This window comes from Antechinus flavipes, chromosome 1, assembly GCF_016432865.1.
Source record: "Antechinus flavipes isolate AdamAnt ecotype Samford, QLD, Australia chromosome 1, AdamAnt_v2, whole genome shotgun sequence".
Taxonomy (NCBI): Eukaryota; Metazoa; Chordata; class Mammalia; order Dasyuromorphia; family Dasyuridae; genus Antechinus; species Antechinus flavipes.
This window is the reverse complement of record NC_067398.1, coordinates 651,487,232-651,508,671: the sequence shown is the minus strand read 5'-3', so window position 1 is coordinate 651,508,671 and position 21,440 is coordinate 651,487,232. Positions and strand designations below refer to the sequence as shown.

General features: G+C 36.3%; 1 long non-coding RNA gene across 1 annotated transcript; it reads right to left on the bottom strand.

Annotated features, from left to right (window-relative positions):
- Positions 1-2,905: 2,905 nt before the first annotated feature.
- On the bottom strand, positions 2,906-15,168 carry LOC127544658 (uncharacterized). Its single transcript, XR_007949506.1, has 4 exons — positions 14,877-15,168; positions 14,596-14,703; positions 3,969-4,055; positions 2,906-3,069 (listed from the first exon to the last, which is right to left on the bottom strand). It is a non-coding gene; the product is annotated as an uncharacterized LOC127544658 (long non-coding RNA).
- Positions 15,169-21,440: the final 6,272 nt, after the last annotated feature.

Here is a 21,440-nt window from a genome sequence, read left to right as displayed (position 1 = left end):
TACAACCATGTGTGGGACCTAGATGTTGTTCTATTGATTATTGAAATTAAATCAGAAACACCATTAGAGTTTGGAGAACAGAATTTTACTGCAATAAGTTTTCTTATTAAATTACACTTAGAGAAATAAACAGAGAAAGATATAGCCTCATCACAGGAAACACAAAGGTGATGCTCTCAATGTTGTGGAAACCAATTAAAAACATTGTCACCATAAGTAAGAAGGTATATCTATATTTCCTTTTCAAAATTATTATTCCTAAGAATATGAAGATAATCAGTGTGATACTCCAAGCCAACCAGTTCATCAATTCATCCTTGAAAATAAGCCCTGCAGAGTAAAACAGGGATTATTACCTCTTAGAAAGTGTTGCATGGTAGACTATTTTCCCTTCTCAATGCCCACCTCTAGAATGGCTAGAATCACTTGTCTTTTCCATCTTTCCCAGTGACAGCCCACAATTGGATTTCTCCATGACCTCTGAATTACCTAACATACTGGTATATATAATCTGTTCCATCCTTCTGAATCCTCCCCGTTCCCCATCCCAAATTCTTCAAGAGATCTCTGGGCCACAATATATGTGAAGAAGAAAAATCCACATACTGTGGTGGTAACTTGGGTTGACTTACACCTGCCTTTGAAAGGAAAGAAAGAAATGCTTAGGATCAGAACTGTCCAGAGGTTGGAGCAGGAACAGAATGTAGAAAGGGAGTACTTCATGAAGACTGTCCTTTAATATTGTACAATTACCATCCCCCAATTTCTCCACCCCCAGTCACCATTACCTGAGCACCTGTGCTTTGTCCACAAATAACAAATACAAACACCCACTTCCAGTGAGCCTGTCACTGCCAGGATCCCATTTATCTGCCATGCAAAGGCATGTTTCTTAATATCTGCAAGAGGACACTAAAGGTCAAGGGCATACCTACTCAGACTTTCCCTCACCATCTGAACTGTCAATTCTGTCTAAAGGACTCAGGAGCTCTTAAAAAACTGGGAGCAGGAGTTTTCTCCAACTAAATCTGTCTCATAGAAGATGACCACTAGCCCACCTCTCCTGCTGAAGAGAAAAGGTACTGAAGTGGAGAGACGTGAATCTCCTATGATCTCAACTCCAAAGACAGCTCATTATCACTTTTTTTGCACCCATTTTTTCTCACCCATGAAACATTCCAGAGGAGGAAAGAAAACCAAGCTTAGGCATAGAAGATATTAGTGGGAAGTTCCAGGGACTCAGAGAATTCCCTAGCTCCAGCCATAGACCCCTGAGCAAAGAGAACTCTGGGATTGTGATACATCTTGTACCCCTGTAATTTTCTATCTTTATTAGCTTATGAGCTAAGCACACCAGAAAACCCCAAAGATTGTTTATTACTGGTCCTGCTGTTGCTATTGTTTTGTTAAATGGGTTAGGGAAAGGGGGAGGTAGTGAGTATTCATATCCTTGTACCTTTCCTACTCAAATTGGCCAATGCAGCACAAGATGAATTCCCTGCCTTTATTTTTATCATACTTACATTCATCAGTGAGGAATATATATGTACTATATATTTGTGATACTATCCAGAAGCTAATGACGTTCCTCATAATCTTTCCCACCTGGGAATCCATTGATATCATCTCTTCTTGACCTGAAACACATCATACTAACTGAGGATAATGTTATCTTCAAACTCTGTCATGGTACAGAAAAAGGAGCAAATTTATTGGTCTTTGTGACTCTTCTTTTTCCCCAAGAAAAAAAAGATCAGCTATAGAGACATCCTTCTAGAAGAGAGGAACATTCTGGATCCAACTTAGGGAGAAATGTGAAGGTCTAGCTGAACATAGAAGGAAGAGGGACCATAGTCATATAGGGCAGGCTTCCCAACCACTGTGTTCAGGATCTCACTTCCTTAACTGTGTCTATGGCCCCTCATGAGGAGTAGAACAAAGAAATAATATTCAGACCAGTGATACTTTTCCCATTAAATTATTAACCATTAAAATATTTATACATCAAATAAATGTAATACTTTTACAATTCAGAATAATATCCGCCACTTCTTACATAAAAGTAACAGCAAGGTAACATATTTGGTAATCCCATTGATGAAATATGATGTTGTGGTTCCCTGATTTTAGGGGGGGTTCTGTTCTAACACTAAGTCAGGAAATCTTAAATCTTTTGGTTTTGGAATCTGCCTCAGAGACTTCCTACATTTCCCAATCTGATTACAACAATCTGTCTGATTTTGAATAGACTATTTCCCAGTTCATTGATGACTGATAATCTTATCAATGGAAACCAAGTTCCAGAGCCACCCCTCAATTCATTGCTGACCAATAATGTGGTCATTGAGAACCTAATTCCAGAGACTACTCCCTAGACCTACTCTTGGGCCATAGAATTAATATGCCAATGCTCAAACCAAATTTTGGAGACCACTCCTTCCTATCTATGAGCCATAGAATTAGCATATCTATGATTGAAAGCTAGATAAATGTATTTCCTTGCTTCTCTTTCTCTGTGGAAATACCTTAGAATTCCAGCCCACAGTTGTAATGGTCTTATTACTGCAATAAATTTTTGCCCCTTAGTGAAGGAGATAGGTCAAGCCTGCAAATTCTTTTGAGATACCTGGCAACATCTAGGATTCCAAACTTCTAAGATCCTCCCTTTCCCTAACTCAGCATCATCATGCTTCCTTAATCCTATGTCATATCTATTTTATTAGACCTATTCTATTTAGAATTATGAGTCTTCTCAGTATATTTAAAGGACCAAAGTATTCTTTAGTCAAATTGATTTGTGAATGTCTGGTATTTGGCCCCTCTTTTGTCTTATCAATATACTAGCACTCTCTCTGTCTCTCTGTCTCTCTCTCTCTCTCTCTCTCTCTCTCTCTCTCTCTCTCTCTCTCTCTTTCTCTCTGTGTGTGTGTGTGTTGGATAACTAGAAATTGAGCAAAATGATGCTTCTTCTATATCCCTCCCTGGGTACTTTCTTCTTTCTTTTTAGGTTTCCTCTTTCCTCTTTCTTCCTCTCAATCTTCCCCTTTTCTTTCCTCTGTCTGTTGAAATCTGAAAAATTAACATTGGAACTTAACATTACATTGAAAAAAAATTTGAGAATAGAATCTCACATCTACATAGGTGCAGAAGAGGTGCAGGAGAGGAATAAGGTATCTTATCTAGAACACACCCTTCATGGTGTGTTTTCCAAGACCAACTTGGGACTAATTTTCTTGACTTGAGATCAGAGGTACAAACTCCTTTGCCACACCAGTCTAGCTCTTTAGATTTGGTTATTTTTGGAACTGCCATGAAACATGCTGTTTATATTCCCTTGGAGTAGAATCCTTTTGTCTCTTGTTTAAGAGGACATATTTGTTTAATGAAGAGTGACTCCATGCTACCAAGAGACAGAATTCAAAATCTTGTTTCATCAGAAAGCAGAACAAATCTATTCCCCTATTCTCATGTGGCAGATTAAAAAGTTTGAGAGACAAATTTTCTGGATAATTTATTATTTTGTTAATTTCATCTAGTGAATAATTAATTAAAGAATAGTAATTTGTTGTCTCTCATAAATCAAAGATGGATCATGGCAGCCTATTGTGGCTTATAAGCCCTTAGAAGAGTGGATGTTTCAGAGAGATGGCAATAGTTAACTATAGTAATTAACTATTACAACTTTGTTACAACTAATGATCATCATGCTTTGTTCAAATATTGAGATGAAATCCAGGTTTGCTAGATATGTAGAAAAAGATAGGGTCCCAGGAAGAATCCAAGAGGGAGAAAAGGAAAAATAGGGAGAAATATGAAAGAACTTGGAGGTAACTTTTGGTAATAAGAGAATTGTTGATTGTAACAAATGATCATGTGGCAGAGAGAATCAAATCTTAATAGGATCATAATTCAGTTCTCAAGAAACATTTTTCAAGTCCTGGGAAATGAATAAGAGCAATCAGTCTTACCTGAGGTCAATGTGAGCATCTGGAAGAAGAAGGAAACGGAAAAAAGTGAGAAAATGGAGCCCCATGGTCTGATCGTCTTCATTATACCTGGAGGAAACAGAAGAGGGGAGAATGGAATTGTGTGATAGGAAGACAGGGAGTTGGTATTATTGATGAGACATGGGATATTAACATGGTAACATAACTAAGTCCATGTCTATGACAGGGATATGGTGATTCAGTCTTTATGATAGGAGGAGGGTAGGGAAAAATAAATGATTTTTATAGGAGGAGTGCTAATCAGTAAATGGTACAAATATATCAATTATAAGTCTAGGATCAAATAATTGCTAATAATGGGCTGGGGTAATTTTCTTTGAAGACATAGGAAGGTATTGAAAAAGACACAGATAAATTGCATCTTTGTGTTACATGCAAATAACTGACTTGAATCTGGATCAAGATCAGCTACTTACTCTGTAGAAGGATGTCTGTGTCTCTTCATACATGTTTCCAACAAAGAGCAAGGGAGCATTCAAAATAATTGTCAACAGCATAAAATATCTGGGGAACTATCTACCAAAGGAAAGTCAGGAATTATATAAGCAAAATTACAAAAAACTTTCCACACAAATAAAGTCAGACTTAAATAATTGGAAAAATGTTAAGTGCTCTTGGATAGGCCGAACAAATATAATAAAGATGACAATACTCCCTAAACTAATCTATTTATTTAGTGCTATACCAATCAGACTTCCAAGAAAATATTTTAATGATCTAGAAAAAATAACAACAAAACTCATATGGAAGAACAAAAGATCAAAAATCTCAAGGGAATTAATGAAAAAAAAGATCAAATGAAGGTGGCCTAGCTGTACCTGATCTAAAACTATATTATAAAGCAGCAGTCACAAAAACCATTTGGTATTGGCTAAGAAATAGACTAGTTGATCAATGGAATAGGTTAGATTCAAAGGACAAAACAGTCAATAACTTTAATAATCTAGTGTTTGACAAACCCAAAGATCCTAACCTTTGGGATAAGAATTCATTATTTGACAAAAAACTGCTGGGAAAACTGGAAATTAGCATGGCAGAAATTAGGCATGGACCCACACTTAACACCGTATACCAAGATAAGATCAAATTGGGTCCATGATTTGGGCATAAAGAACAAGATTATAAATAAATTAGAGGAACATAGGATAGTTTATCTCTCAGACTTGTAGAAGAGGAAGAAATTTGTGACCAAAGATGAACTAGAGACCATTATTGATCACAAAATAGAAAATTTTGATTACATCAAATTAAAAAGGCTTTGTACAAACAAAACTAATGCAAACAAGATTAGAAGGGAAGCAACAAACTGGGAAAACATCTTCATAGTTAAAGGTTCTGATAAAGGCCTCATTTCCAAAATATATAGAGAATTGACTCTAATTTATAAGAAATCAAGTCATTCTCCAATTGATAAATGGTCAAAGGATATGAACAGAAAATTCTCAGACAAAGAAATTGAAACTATTTCTAGTCATATGAAAGAGTGTTCCAAATCACTATTGATCAGAGAAATGCAAATTAAGACAACTCTGAGATACCACTACACACCTGTCAGATTGGCTAAGATGACAGGAAAAAATAATGATGAATGTTGGAGAGGTTGTGGGAAAACTGGGACACTGATGCATTGTTGGTGGAGTTGTGAAAGAATCCAACCATTCTGGAGAGCAATCTGGAATTATGTCTTAAAAGTTATCAAACTGTGCATACCCTTTGATCCAGCAGTGCTACTACTGGGCTTATACACCAAAATGATACTAAAGAAGAGAAAGGGATCTGTATGTACTGAAATGTTTATGACAGCCCTGTTTGTAGGGGCTAGAAACTGGAAAATGAATGGATGCCCATCAATTGGAGAATGGTTAGGTAAATTGTGGTATATAAACATTATGGAATATTATTGTTTTGTAAGAAATGATCAGCGGATGAATACAGAGAGGCTTGGAGGGACTTATGTGAACTGATGTTAAGTGAAATGAGCAGAACCAGGAGATCATTATATACTTCAACAACAATTCTGATGGAAGTGGATTTCTTTGACAAAGAGATCTAACTCAGTTTCAATTGATCAATGATGGACAGAAGCAGCTACACCCAAAGAAAGAACACTGGGAAATGAATGTAAACTGTTTGCCTTTTTGTTTTTCTTCCTGGGTTATTTCTACCTTCTGTATCTAAGATATACTGTGACATATTTAACATGTATAGGACTGCTTGCCATTTGGGGGAGGGGGTGTAGGGAGGGAAAGGAAAAATCAGAACAGAAGTGAGTGCAAGGAATAATGTTGTAAAAAATTACCTTGGCATGGATTCTGTCAATAAAGTTATTTAATTAAAAAAAATAAAGTGTTATTCCCACTAAAAGATAAAAAAAAAAAAAAAAAAAGAGCAAGGGAGCAAATCTGGCCCCAGAGATTCAAGCAGAGATGGTGTATGAAACTTGAGAGAAAGAAGGAAGCATCCCTAAACCAGTCTCAGGAGCATTGACTAATATGAGCCTAGGGAAAAGAGGACATTCCTTAGGGAGAGTGAATCCTTTGGAGGAGGGTGACAATACATCTATCTTAAGTTCTCACCCAATCTTCAATTCCTCAGGAATTAGAAATGTAAACTGGCATAGAGACAAGAATTTATTGGAGGAAATAGAGATAAGCCATGTTCTATACAATGGTCCTACTGTATGTAATGGAGTTGGGATGATGGTCAGGGCTTTATCTGACAGAAGCTATCTTTCTTCTTAAGACTATATAATTAGGCAAACAGGGGTGGAGCCAAGATGGCGGAGCAGGCACACACGACTCTCTAAGCTCCTCTCATTACCCTCATAACCAACTATTTAATCCAGCCTAAAAATAACTCTTCACTGCTTAAATTCATGAAGATAAGAAGCACTACATCTTACCAGCCAAAGTCCATCTGGAAGCTCGCCAGGAAAGGTTTGTCCTGAGGGGCCAGGAAGAGACTAGCACAGGCAGGGAGAGACTAGTGTCCTGAGCAGACCAGAGGCAGGGGTGATCTCTGTGGCTAGAGAAGTTATAGGGACCACTCTGCTATGGGCTAACTGCTCTGCCTTCATTACAAAGCAGTAAACTGGCAGAGAAATTAAAGCCTAAAACAGAGGGGACTCTAAAAAACACCAGAACCTAACGAGATCTGGCTGTAACCCCTCAAACCTGGAAGTGACTCAAGCAGACTTTACCACAGCCCTGCGGCCACATCCGGCAGTTCGGGGCTTTTGCGGGGGCAGTTACTAATCTGCACGACAGCGGGGCACAGCCTGGGCAGTGTCTAATCGGCAGAGTGGGGGGCTCGGCCTGGGGCAATAGAACCTCCCCAGCTGACTTCTCTTCTCAGGCAGACACTTCCTGTCCCTGCAAATCCATTCACTGCTCAACTGCTAACACCCACAGCCCCAGGGCAGGGTTTGGCTTGGAGCAATGAAACTCTCACTGCTAAGTGTCTAGCCCCAGGGCAGTCGTTATCTCACACATCCAGGGTTCTTTGCAGGGCACTTTCCCAGCTCGGCCCTGCAGGCCTGAGTTACTCCCGGGTGGGGAACTCTTTCCCAGAGTACTCCAGTACCTCACTGCTTTTTGTAGCTGGCTGGCAGGCCAGCTACCCTTCCATACACCTTTCACTGCTCTGCAGAGGAAGCTGGTAACCTCCTGGCTCTGAAGGCAGACCCTACAGGCTTTAACAAAATGAGTAAAAAAATCAAAAGAATGATTGATAGTTTCTATACAGAAAGAGAACAGCTTTTCAACCCTGAAGAAACTAATAGCAGACAGTCTCCAGACAACTCTTGGTCCCCAATACAAAAGGCTCTCCTAGAAGACACTGTTAAAAACCTAAAAAGAGAACTAGAAGAGAAATGGGGAAAGGAAAGAGAAGCTATGCAAGAGAGTACAGAAAAGGCATATAACTCACTAAAAGAAAATTTTGATAAAGTGGAAAAAGAAAACAACTTCCTGAAATGTGAATTGGAAAAGGTAAAAAAACTCCCAAGAAGTGCAGGGAAACAGAATTTGTGAATTGGAAAAAGAAAATAACTCTAAAAAAAAAAAATTAGTGAAATGGGGAAAAAAAATCCATAGAGCAAAACAACTCAATTGGACATATACAAAAAGAAGTAAAAAAAGCGAATGAAGAAAATAACTCTCTAAAAATCAGAACTGAACAAACAGAAATGACTGACTCATTGAGACATCAAGAATCAGTCAAGCAAAACCAAAAAAATGAAAGATTGGAAAAAAATGTCAAATATTTACTTGGAAAAACAACAGACCTGGAAAATAGATCTAGGAGAGATAATCTAAGGATCATCGGACTGCCAGAAAATTATGATGAAAAAAAGAGCCTAGATACTATTTTACAGGAAATCATCAAAGAGAACTGCCCAGAAGTAATAGAACTGGAAGGGAAAATAAGCATTGAAAGAATTCATTGAACACCTTCTGAAAAAGACCCTAAAATAAAGACTCCAAGGAATATTGTGGACAAACTTCAGAATTTTCAGACTAAAGAAAAAATTTTACAAGCAGCCAGGAAAAAACAGTTCAAATAGCGAGATGCCACAATAAGGGTCACGCAAGATCTGGCTGCCTCAACATTAAAGGATCGAAGGGTCTGGAATCAGATATTCCGAAAGGCAAAAGAACTTGGAATGCAGCCAAGAATAAACTACCCAGTTAAGCTGAGTATTTTTTTCCACGAAAGAAGATGGACATTTAATGAAATAGAGGAATTCCATCTGTTTCTAAGGAAAAAACCAGACTTAAACAAAAAATCTGATCTTCAACAACAGGAATCAAGAGAAGGAGAAAAAGGTAAAAGGAACTCTTGAGAACTGTATTTCTGTTGTGAATATACATAAAAACTATATGTATAATTTGATTTTACCAATATAACATAAAAAAGGGAAGTAGAAATGGAAAGGGGATAGTGTCAGAAAAAGGGAAGAAGTGAGATAAAAAGAGGGAAACTACATGTGACAATGAGACAAAGGAAACCTATCATATATGAGGGAACTTAGAGAGGGGGAGGAACATTGTGTGAATCCTACTCTCATCAGAGTTGGCTCAAAGAGGAAACAATTGACATATTTGTTTTACAGAGATTCTTCTCTCACTTCATGAAAAAGTGGGAGAGGAAAAGGGAGAAGGAAAAAGAGTAATAAGGGAAGGGTACAAGAAAGGGGAAGGGATTCAAAGGGAGGAAGGAGGGATACTAAAGAGGGAGAGCTGCGTGACGTTAGTGGGACCAATAAGTTTAATACTAGGGAAGAAGGAAAGGAGGGCAAGAAAAAGAAAAGTATAATCTGGGGATATTAGGATGGCAGGAAATACAGAATTGGTTATTTTAACCGCAAATGTGAATGGGATGAACTCTCCTATAAAGAGGAGGCGGATAGCAGACTGGATCAAAAGTCAGAACCCTAAAATCTGTTGTTTACAGGCAACACATTTAAAACAGGGAGATACATACAGAGTAAGGGTAAAAGGCTGGAGCAGAATCTATTATGCTTCAGGTGAAGTCAAAAAAGCAGGGGTAGCCATCCTTATCTCAGATCAAGCAAAAGCAAAGATTGATCTAATTAAAAGAGATAAGGAAGGAAACTATAACTTGCTTAAGGGTACTATAGACAATGAAGCAATATCAGTATTAAACATATATGCACCAAGTGGTATAGCATCTAACTTCCTTAAAGAGAAGCTAAGAGAGTTGCAAGAAGAAATAGACAGCAAAACTATAATAGTGGGAGATCTCAATCTTGCACTCTCAGATTTAGATAAATCAAATCACAAAACAAATAAGAAAGAAATTAAAGAGGTAAATAGAATATTAGAAAAATTAGATATGATAGATCTCTGGAGAAAACTGAATGGTGACAGACAGGAGTATACTTTCTTCTCAGCAGTTCATGGAACCTACACAAAAATTGACCATATATTAGGACATAAAGACCTCAAAATTAAATGCAGGAAGGCAGAAATAGTAAATGCTTTCTTTTCAGATCACAATGCAATAAAAGCTACATTCAACAAAAAGTTAGGTGTAAATAGACCAAAAAGTAACTGGAAACTAAATAATCTCATCTTAAAGAATGATTGGGTGAAACAGCAAATTATAGACACAATTAATAATTTCACTCAAGATATTGACAATGATGAGACATCATATCAAAATTTATGGGATGCAGCCAAAGCAGTAATAAGGGGAAATTTTATATCCTTAGAGGCTTACTTGAATAAAATAGAAAAAGAGAAAATCAATGAATTGGGCCTGGAACTGAAAAAGTTAGAAAAAGTCCAAATTAAAAACCCCCAATCAATTACTAAACTTGAAATTCTAAAATTAAAAGGAGAAATTAATAATATAGAAAGTAAAAAAAAAAAACTATTGAACTAATAAATAAAACTAAGAGTTGGTTTTATGAAAAAACCAATAAAATTGATAAACCTTTGGTAAACCTGATTAGAAAAAAGAGAGAGGGAAATCAAATTGGCAGTCTTAAAAATGAAAAAGGAGAACTTACCACTGATGAAGAGGAAATTAAAGAAATAATAAGGGGTTACTTTGCCCAACTTTATGCCAATAAATTTGATAACCTAAGTGAAATGGATGACTACCTCCAAAAATATAGGCTTCCCAGATTATCAGAAGAGGAAGTAAATTGCTTAAATAGTCCCATTTCAGAAAAAGAAATAGAACAAGCTATTAATCAACTCCCTAAAAAAAAATCCCCGGGATCAGATGGATTTACATGTGGATTCTACCAAACATTCAAAGAACAATTAGCCCCAATGCTTTATAAACTATTTGAAAAAATAGGGAATGAAGGAGTCCTACCAAACTCCTTTTATGACACAGACATGGTACTGATACCTAAACCAGGTAGGTTGAAAACAGAGAAAGAAAATTATAGACCAATCTCCCTAATGAATATTGATGCTAAAATCTTAAATAAGATATTAGCAAAAAGACTACAGAAAATCATCCCCAGGATAATACACCATGATCAAGTAGGATTTATACCAGGAATGCAGGGCTGGTTCAATATTAGGAAAACTATCAATATAATTGGCCATATTAATAGTCAAATTAACAAAAACCATATCATTTCAATAGATGCAGAAAAAGCATTTGATAAAATCCAACATCCATTCCTATTAAAAACTCTTGAAAGTATAGGAATAAATGTACTTTTCCTTAAAATAATCAATAGCATCTATTTAAAACCAGCAGTAAGCATCATATGTAATGGGGACAAACTGCAACCATTCCCAATAAGATCAGAAGTAAAACAAGGTTGCCCACTAGCACCGTTACTATTTAATATTGTATTAGAAATGCTAGCTTTGGCAATAAGAGTTGAGAAAGAGATTAAAGGAATAAGAATAGGCAATGAGGAAACCAAATTATCACTCTTTGCTGATGATATGATGGTATACTTAGAGAACCCCAGAGACTCTACCAAAAAGTTATTAGAAACAATCCACACCTTCAGCAAAGTTGCAGGATATAAAATAAACCCACATAAGTCATCAGCATTCTTATATATCACTAACAAAACCCAACAGTTAGAGTTACAAAAAGAAATTTCATTTAAAGTAACTACTGATTGTATAAAATATCTAGGAATCTATCTGCCAAGGGAAAATCAGAAACTGTATGAACAAAACTACAAAACATTTTCCACACAAATTAAGTCTAATCTAACTAACTGGAAAAATATTAAATGCTCTTGGATTGGGCAAGCAAATATAATAAAGATGACAATACTACCTAAATTAATCTATTTATTTAACGCTATATCAATCAGACTCCCAAAAAACTACTTTGATGAACTAGAAAAAATAACAACAAAGTTCATATGGAAAAACAAAAGGTCAAGAATTTCAAGGGAATTAATGAAAAAAAAATCAAATGAAGGTGGCCTAGCTGTACCAGATCTAAAATTATATTATAAAGCAGCAGTTACTAAAACCATCTGGTATTGGCTAAGATATAGTCTAGTTGATCAATGGAATAGGTTAGGTTCAAAGGACAAAACAGCCAATAACTTTAATAATATAGTGTTTGACAAACCCAAAGACACCAGTTTCTGGGATGAGAATGCATTATTTGACAAAAATTGCTGGGAAAATTGGAAATCAGTATGTCAGAAACTAGGCATTGACCCACACTTAACCCCGTACACCAAGATAAGGTCAAAATGGGTTCATGACCTAGACATAAAAAATGAGATGATAAATAAATTGGAAGAGCATAGGATAGTTTACCTCGCAGACCTATGGAAGAGGGAGGAATTTATGACCAAAGAAGAACTAGAGATCACTACTGACCACAACATAGAAAATTTTGATTATATCAAATTGAAAAGTTTTTGTACAAACAAAACTAATGCAGACAAGATTAGAAGGGAAACAATAAACTGGGAAAACATTTTTACAATCAAAGTTCTGATAAAGGCCTCATTTCCAAAATATATAGAGAATTGACTCTAATCTATAAGAAATAAAACCATTCTCCAATTGATAAATGGTCAAAGGATGTGAACAGACAATTCTCAGACGAAGAAATTGAAACTATTTATAAACATATGAAAATATGCTCCAAATCATTATTAATCAGAGAAATGCAAATTAAGACAACTCTGAGATACCACTACACACCTGTCAGATTGGCTAGAATGACAGGGAAAGATAATGCAGAATGTTGGAGGGGATGTGGGAAAACAGGGACTCTTGATACATTGTTGGTGGAATTGTGAACACATCCAGCCATTCTGGAGAGCAATTTGGAACTATGCTCAAAAAGTTATCAAAATGTGCATACCCTAGCAGTGTTTCTACTGGGCTTATACTCCAAAGAGATACTAAAGAAAGGAAAGGGACCTGTATGTGCCAAAATGTCTGTGGCAGCCCTGTTTGTAGTGGCTGGAAGCTGGAAAATGAAAGGATGTCCATCAATTGGAGAATGGTTGAGTAAATTGTGGTATATGAATGTTATGAAATATTATTGTTCTGTAAGGAATGACCAGCAGGATGAATACAGAGAAGACTGGCGAGACTTACATGAACTGATGCTAAGTGAAATGAGCAGAACCAGGAGATCATTATATACCTCAATAATGATACTGTTTGAGGATGTATTCTGATGGAAGTGAATCTCTTCGATAAAGAGAGCTTTAATTGATCAAAGATGGACAGAAGCAGCTACACCCAAAGACAGAACACTGGGAAATGAATATAAACTGCTTGCATTTTTGTTTTTCTTCCCAGGTTATTTCTACCTTCTGAATTCAATTCTCCCTGTGCAACAAGAAAACTGTTCGGTTCTGCACACATATATTGTATCTAGGATATGCTGTAACCTATTCAACATGTAAAGGACTGCTTGCCATCTGGGGGAGGGGGTAGAAGGAGGGAGGGGAAAAATCGGAACAGAAATGAATGCAAGGGATAATGTTGTAAAAAATTACCCTGGCATGTGTTTATCAATAAAAAGTTATTTTAAAAAAAGACTATATAATTAGGTTCAGATACCACCAAATGGGTATGATATATTTTCTTCCTTTCTAGGAGAGGGTGACTTAGTATCTATTTCTTTTCTATGTGTTTATGGGAAGGGAGTTGTTTCCTTCCTGGGAGAGAATGTGCCCTGTCTGGGGGAGGTGGATACTCTATCCTCTCCTTCTTAGGTAGAAGAGAGCTACCAAATGGTAGATCCTGTGTCTGGGCCTCCCCCTTCAGACTAGCCTCTTATGCCTGTCGTTCCCTCTTGTGACCTTTGATCATGGGTGGTGTTAGAAACCAGAGATCAGACCTGAGCTCAAAGGTGAAAAGTACCCCCCTCTGAGTTATGGGAGATGGGACCGGAGAAAGGATCAGTGCTTAAAGGCTGCTTCCAGTTCCTGAGTCAGTCCCGTTTGTCAAAAGGAATTCAGCTTTCACATAGGAAACTGGCAACTACTAATTTGCTGCTAGAATGATTATTCCCTAATGCTAGTTAATTCCTTCTCCTCTAGGACTCCCACCACAGTCTCATTCATTCTCCTCTTTTTTTAACTCTGAACATATTTTCAGGAACTGGGCTATAGCCCCCTTCCTAATACAGTGTGCCCATGTTTAACATATATTGGATTACATACTGTCTAGGGGGAGAAGGTGAGGGAAAATTTTTGGAATGCAGTTTTTCAAGCATAAATGTTGAAAACTTTCTTTACATGTATTTTGAAAATAAAAAAGATATTATTTTTAAAAATTCAGTGCCTCATCTCCTGAGCCCACTTAATCCTCTATTCCTGAAATGCCTTCAATTTGCAAATTCCTTTAGCCCTTGGTCCACAGTCCTTGTGTTCATTCAAAAGCCTGAAGCATGTCAGGTTCTAGTAGAGAAATGACCAGAGTTTGTATTTTGAATCTATTTGGAGGTGTCTGATATCATGTAACCTTGGGTGCCATAGAGAGAGGGACTTAATAGTCATTCTTTCTCAAATAATAGTAATAAACTTTTTGTGCAACAATTTGAAAATTGCAAAATATTTTATAGACATCATTTCAAGTAAACCTTTTTTGAAACAAACCTTTTATGAAATTCTTCCAAAATATCTTCTGCTGGAAATTTGTTACACTCTAAATATTTGTGGGTTCTGTTGCTTTAAACCCATTCAGAAGCTTCATGTAGTATTGATCTGTGGGAAAACAGGAAAAGGTCAAACAAAGACCTGTACTCTCTCTGCCATCCTGGCTCTGCTCCCCTCAAGTAAATCACAAAGAATTCTGAGTTGCAGATATCTTATTATCTCCATTTTAAAATTGAATTAACTGATCATCAAAGAGGTTAAGAGCTTTTCCCCATACTCACAGTTAGTCACTAGCCGGATATGAACCCAGTTTCCTGGATTCTAACTTTCTATCCACCACCTCATCTGTTCTCCACTCATGGATATTCCCCGCCTCTGCCACAAATTGACACACACATTCTTCTTCCCTAGCAGACTCCATGGACCTCCCTGGAAGTCCTCTCTCAAGTCATCAGGCTTTCTGGTCCATTTCCCTCAATAAAGTATTGGGAAAAGGGTAAATGAGGGAGTGAGAAATCATAGCATTGAGAGTCATAAAGATGAGTGGGAATTTGGAGATTATCAAATCCAACATCCCCCTCCCCTCCCTAAGCACTCATACCTGGCATGCCATCTCATTCCACATTCACCTAGTCCACCTCATTTTATTATAGAAAACAAAAGCCAAAAGACAGAGGAGACTTACATAAGGTCACACTTGGTATTCATGGCATTGCCTACCTTGGCATCTATGGGAGATATCCTAGAGTGTGACTATATTCTGTGTTCTATCTAAAAGTGAAAGTTCAAATAATATACAGAAAGTCAAATCAATGATTTTGAAGCCTATTGGTTAGGGGTGGGTCAGATGACAAATCTTGGTTAATGTTTTTTTTTTTTTTTTAAATAACTTTTTATTGATAGAATGCATGCCAGGGTAATTTTTTACAGCATTATCCCTTGCATTCATTTCTGTTCCGATTTTTCCCCTCCCTCCCTCCACCCCTTCCCCCGGATGGCAAGCAGTCCTTTACATGTTGAATGGGTTGCAGTATATCCTAGATACAATATATGTGTGCAGAACCAAACAGTTTTCTTGTTGCACAGGGAGAATTGAATTCAGAAGGTAGAAATAACCCGGGAAGAAAAACAAAAATGCAAGCAGTTTATATTCATTTCCCAGTGTTCTTTCTCTGGGTGTAGCTGCTTCTGTCCATTTTTGATCAATTAAAGCTCTCTTTATCGAAGAGATCCACTTCCATCAGAATACATCCTCAAATAGTATCGTTGTTGAGGTATATAATGATCTCCTGGTTCTGCTCATTTCACTCAGTATCAGTTCATGTAAGTCTCGCCAGTCCTCTCTGTATTCATCCTGCTGGTCATTCCTTACAGAACAATAATATTCCATAACATTCATATACCACAATTTACTCAACCATTCTCCAATTGATGGACATCCTTTCATTTTCCAGCTTCCAGCCACTACAAATAGGGCTGCCACAAACATTTTGGCACATACAGGTCCCTTTCCTTTCTTTAGTATCTCTTTGGGGTATAAGCCCAGTAGAAACACTGCTGGATCAAAGGGTATGCACATTTTGATAACTTTTTGAGCATAGTTCCAAATTGCTCTCCAGAATGGCTGGATGTGTTCACAACCACCAATAATGTATCAGTGTCCCTGTTTTCCCACATCCCCTCCAACATTCTGCATTATCTTTCCCTGTCATTCTAGCCAATCTGACAGGTGTGTAGTGGTATCTCAGAGTTGTCTTAATTTGCATTTCTCTGATTAATAATGATTTGGAGCATATTTTCATATGTCTATAAATAGTTTCAATTTCTTCGTCTGAGAATTGTCTGTTCATATCCTTTGACCATTTATCAACTGGAGAATGGTTTGATTTCTTAAAGATTAGAGTCAATTCTCTATATATTTTGGAAATGAGGCCTTTATCAGAACTTTGATTGTAAAAATGTTTTCCCAGTTTATTGTTTCCCTTCTAATCTTGTCTGCATTAGTTTTGTTTGTACAAAAACTTTTCAATTTGATATAATCAAAATTTTCTATGTTGTGGTCAATAGTGATCTCTAGTTCTTCTTTGGTCATAAATTCCTCCCTCTTCCACAGGTCTGCGAGGTAAACTATCCTATGCTCTTCCAATTTATTTATCATCTCATTTTTTATGTCTAGGTCATGAACCCATTTTGACCTTATCTTGGTGTACGGTGTTAAGTGTGGGTCAATGCCTAGTTTCTGCCATACTGATTTCCAATTTTCCCAGCAATTTTTGTCAAATAATGCATTCTTATCCCAGAAACTGGTGTCTTTGGGTTTGTCAAACACTATATTATTAAAGTTATTGGCTGTTTTGTCCTTTGAACCTAACCTATTCCATTGATCAACTAGTCTATTTCTTAGCCAATACCAGATGGTTTTAGTAACTGCTGCTTTATAATATAATTTTAGATCTGGTACAGCTAGGCCACCTTCATTTGATTTTTTTTCATTAATTCCCTTGAAATTCTTGACCTTTTGTTTTTCCATATGAACTGTGTTGTTATTTTTTCTAGTTCATCAAAGTAGTTTTTTGGGAGTCTGATTGGTATAGCGTTAAATAAGTAGATTAATTTAGGTAGTATTGTCATCTTTATTATATTTGCTTGCCCAATCCAAGAGCATTTAATATTTTTCCAGTTGGTTAGATCAGACTTAATTTGTGTGGAAAGTGTTTTGTAGTTTTGTTCATACAGTTTCTGATTTTCCCTTAGCAGATAGATTCCTAAATATTTTATACAATCAGTAGTTACTTTTAATGGAATTTCTTTTTGTAACTCTAACTGTTGGGTTTTGTTAGTGATATATAAGAATGCTGATGACTTATGTGGGTTTATTTTATATCCTGCAACTTTGCTGAAGGTGTAGATTGTTTCTAATAACTTTTTGGTAGATTCTCTGGGGTTCTCTAAGTATACCATCATATCATCAGCAAAGAGTGATAATTTGGTTTCCTCATTGCCTATTCTTATTCCTTTAATCTCCTTCTCAACTCTTATTGCCAAAGCTAGCATTTCTAATACAATATGAAATAGTAACAGTGATAGTGGGCAACCTTGTTTTACTCCTGATCTTATTGGGAATGGTTGCAGTTTGTCCCCGTTACATATAATGCTTACTGCTACAAACCTTGGTTAATGTTATCAAGTAGGTAGAGCTCTAGAGCACTACCTGGGCATAGAAAATGTGAAAGATATCTGCAGATGGACTCTGGACTGGAAGCAGTTCTGTTATTAAAAAAAAAAAAAAAGAAAGGTGATATGGAGTCAAAAGCTATTGTGAAGGGAAAGTGAGGCTCAAGATAAAGTACAGTGGTTGTACAAGGCAGTATTAGGGATAGTCTCTGAAAAAACCTTAAACTGGTGGTCTCTAATGCCATGGGTTATTCTTCTGTCTATTAATTGTGTTCTCTCCATCCTGTTTGTGCTCAATGATAAAGTGGCTTCTGGTTTGTGACTGGCTATAATTAACTGGAGCAGAAAGAATAAACAGCATAAAAACCAGATCATAGGATCACAGGAGGGTAGGGAGGAGAAGGGGAAGACATTCACTCATTGAAAAGGTGAGCTGCTCATCCAAAGCATTCAATTTCAAGAAAACAAACATGTATTAGTCGCTTTCTATAGGAAGGGCTTTGTTTTCAGCAATGGGAGACATAGTAGAGGAGGAGAGACAGAGACAGAAACAGAGACAGAGACCTAAATAGAGGAAGAGACATAGAAAGAAATATAGACAGATAGATTCAGAGAGAGAGAGAGAGAGACAGAGACAAAGACAGAGAGACAGAGAGACAGAGACAAAAAGAGAGAAAGAGAGAGAGAAACAGATAGAAACAAAGAGAAACAGAAAGACAGAGATAGAGAATTATGGTTATAATATGATAAATGAATAGGGGAGGTCAAGCAATGAAATGAGAGACTGGAGGGAGAAATCTCTTTTAATCTGTGGAATCAGGAAAGGCTTCTTAGAACCAGAAATGACTTAATTGGGTATTAGGAAGATAAGGAATGACAAATGAATATTTTCAAACTATAATAATGGAAACTATACTTTTACTGAGTCTCATCAAATGATGGTATAATCAAGGACTTTACAAATCTTAAAGCACTTTATAAATGCTAGCTATTTGAAGGGGCAAGATATTGTAGTAAATAGATATAATGTTGGATCCGGAGTCAGGAAGTCCTGGAAAGCAATTTGGAAATAAAATTCAGCTTAGGAAAATCATATCATATGCCCTAACAAGCTTGACATAGATATATATGACTTAAATATTAAAAAGCATGTCATTAAAATACTTATCAGGTATCCTTCACAGTAATAGGATAGAGAGGAGGTAGGAATGAGAGAAAGAGAGACTAAGTCAGTTGGTCGGAGAGGATTATGCTAATCACCAAAGAAAAGATAAATAATCTTTGTTACATGTAATTGAAATTGTGTTGTGTGAATAAACAGGATTAAAAAAGAAGCTGTCAACTGGGAAGAATTTGCATCCTGTTATCTTTTTTCTAAGGATATGATAGTCAATATGTATAGGGAACCAATAAAAGTATGAGAGACTAAGAACCATTTCCTAACGGATAATTGATCAATGAATATGAGCAAAAGAATGGTAAATGACTAAACACCACTAAAATTTACACCAGATCAAATTTCCCCTAGTAAATTGGCAAAGATGACAAAAGTTAGGAATGTTCAATGTTTCAGCAGTTGTGAAGAGATAGTCACACTGAAGCACTGCTGGTGGATCTCCAAATTAGCCCAGGTATTCTGGGAAACAACTTAAAATAATGTTAAGAAAATGACTAAAATGTCTATAGCTTTAACAGAGATTCCATGCTAGGGAAAATATCATAAAGGCAAAGACAGGAATATAATATTCCAAGATATTTATAGCAGCATCCTGTAGGGGAAAAGAACTGGAAATAAAACAGATGCCAAATGATCTGGCTAAAAAAAAAATGCTACACATGAATATAATGGAATATTACTATGTTTTAAGAAATAGTATACAGAGAAGCATAAGCAAACATATAGATTGATGCAAAGTGAATTATGGTGAACTGAAAAAATATACATACAATGAATATAGTAATATAAAAAGAAACCAACAACAATAAACAATCCTTGTTTAATTTTATTGATGTAAATAGGTGTAAGAGAATAGATGTGATAATTATTTCTCAAAGTGGGAGGTGTTACATTTATTGGTAAATTTGGTTAATTTGCTGGTTATTTTTGTCGTGTTGTTTTCTTTCTTTCTCTTATTATCTGTTGCAGAGGATGTCTTACTAGGCAGAGGAAAGATGAAGTAGGTAATTAAGGTGATGTAAAAATCAAAAAATAATTTTAAAAATTAATGGTACAATTTTATTATATGCCTTAGACATTAAAATATATATTCTCTTTTTTCATTTGTTGCTGTATTTATTGAAAAAATCTAGGCAGTATTATTTTCTGTTCTATGGAATTCAGGTTTGTTTTACATCTCTTGGGGAAACTATACTTCTTAAGTTGACTTTGCACATCAGGGCCACTAGGTGGTACAATGGATAAAGTTGTAGAGCTGGATTCGGGAATATGATAGCAGTGTTCAACTAAATACTTGAAGATCTGCCATGTTGAAAATGGATTAATTTCTTTAGTATGTGTATTCAATAAGTGGGCATTATTTAGAATCGTATTTAGGGCTGATGTGAAGAAAAGCTCCCTACCAATTAGAGGTGTCCCAGAGCTGCCTCAAGAACTGATTAAAGTCATTGAAGCCATCAAGCAGAGGCCAGATGGCTGTTTGTCAGACACACTAGAATTTGTATTTCTTTTTCAAGGACAGATTGTACCACATCACAGAATTAAACAATATTAGAGTGAGCAGGACTTTCACTAACTACCTAGTGGATCTATGCAGGAAAAAAACATTCTTACTACTGTATACACAATAGGCTTTTATTTAATGATCTCTTGCAATGATAACTCCACTATTCTGTTAGGCAGCTCATTCCACTGATGGAAAGTTTGAATTGTTAGGAATTTTTCTCTTGCATCAAGCTGAAATTTGCCTCTTTGTAGTATTCACTTCCTTTTTTCTAATACTATATGATAGGGTCAGATGGAATAAGCCTAATCTCATTGAAGTCTCTTCTAACTCTGCGATTTTATGATTCAAGAACAGTGATAGTAACAACTGATTAGGAACAATTATCTTAAAATTTCTTAAGTTATACATTAAAATTTTTATTGCTACATTTTTGAATTCTTATAATATTCTAACTACATGGAATGAAAGTTTTCAAAATTTAATTATCAAGTGGAAGACATCAGAATCATTTGGGAACAGGACAAAGTATGTATAATTCCCATCATCCTCTTTGCTATCAGAGGTGTCTTGACACTATCTTCAGTGAACCTACAGAAAACACAGTTTAGATACCAAAACTTCTATTACACTACAAAAACCAACCATATTAATCATCTGTGTAATAAGTGAAAGAAATCTGGTCCCCTGTAGTATAAGGTGTTAAATGAGAGACCTGACTCTCATGGGCCCACTCTCTCTTCACTGCAGATAATGAATAAAGGTGATAAAGAATCAAGTCAGTAACAAAAAAGATCTTCAAAAACCATCAGACTACAGGGATCAACCAGGTCAGATTTCAGAGTATATTTGTGACCCATGTCAGTAGTAATCTCAGAGTACCATGTCCTAAAGGAAAATATGAGACCTGCGATTCCTTAGGGTATATCCCAAGATCTGTTCAGAGTCCTGGTTCTTTTTGCTGAGAAGGATGAAGGGAGGACAAGAGAG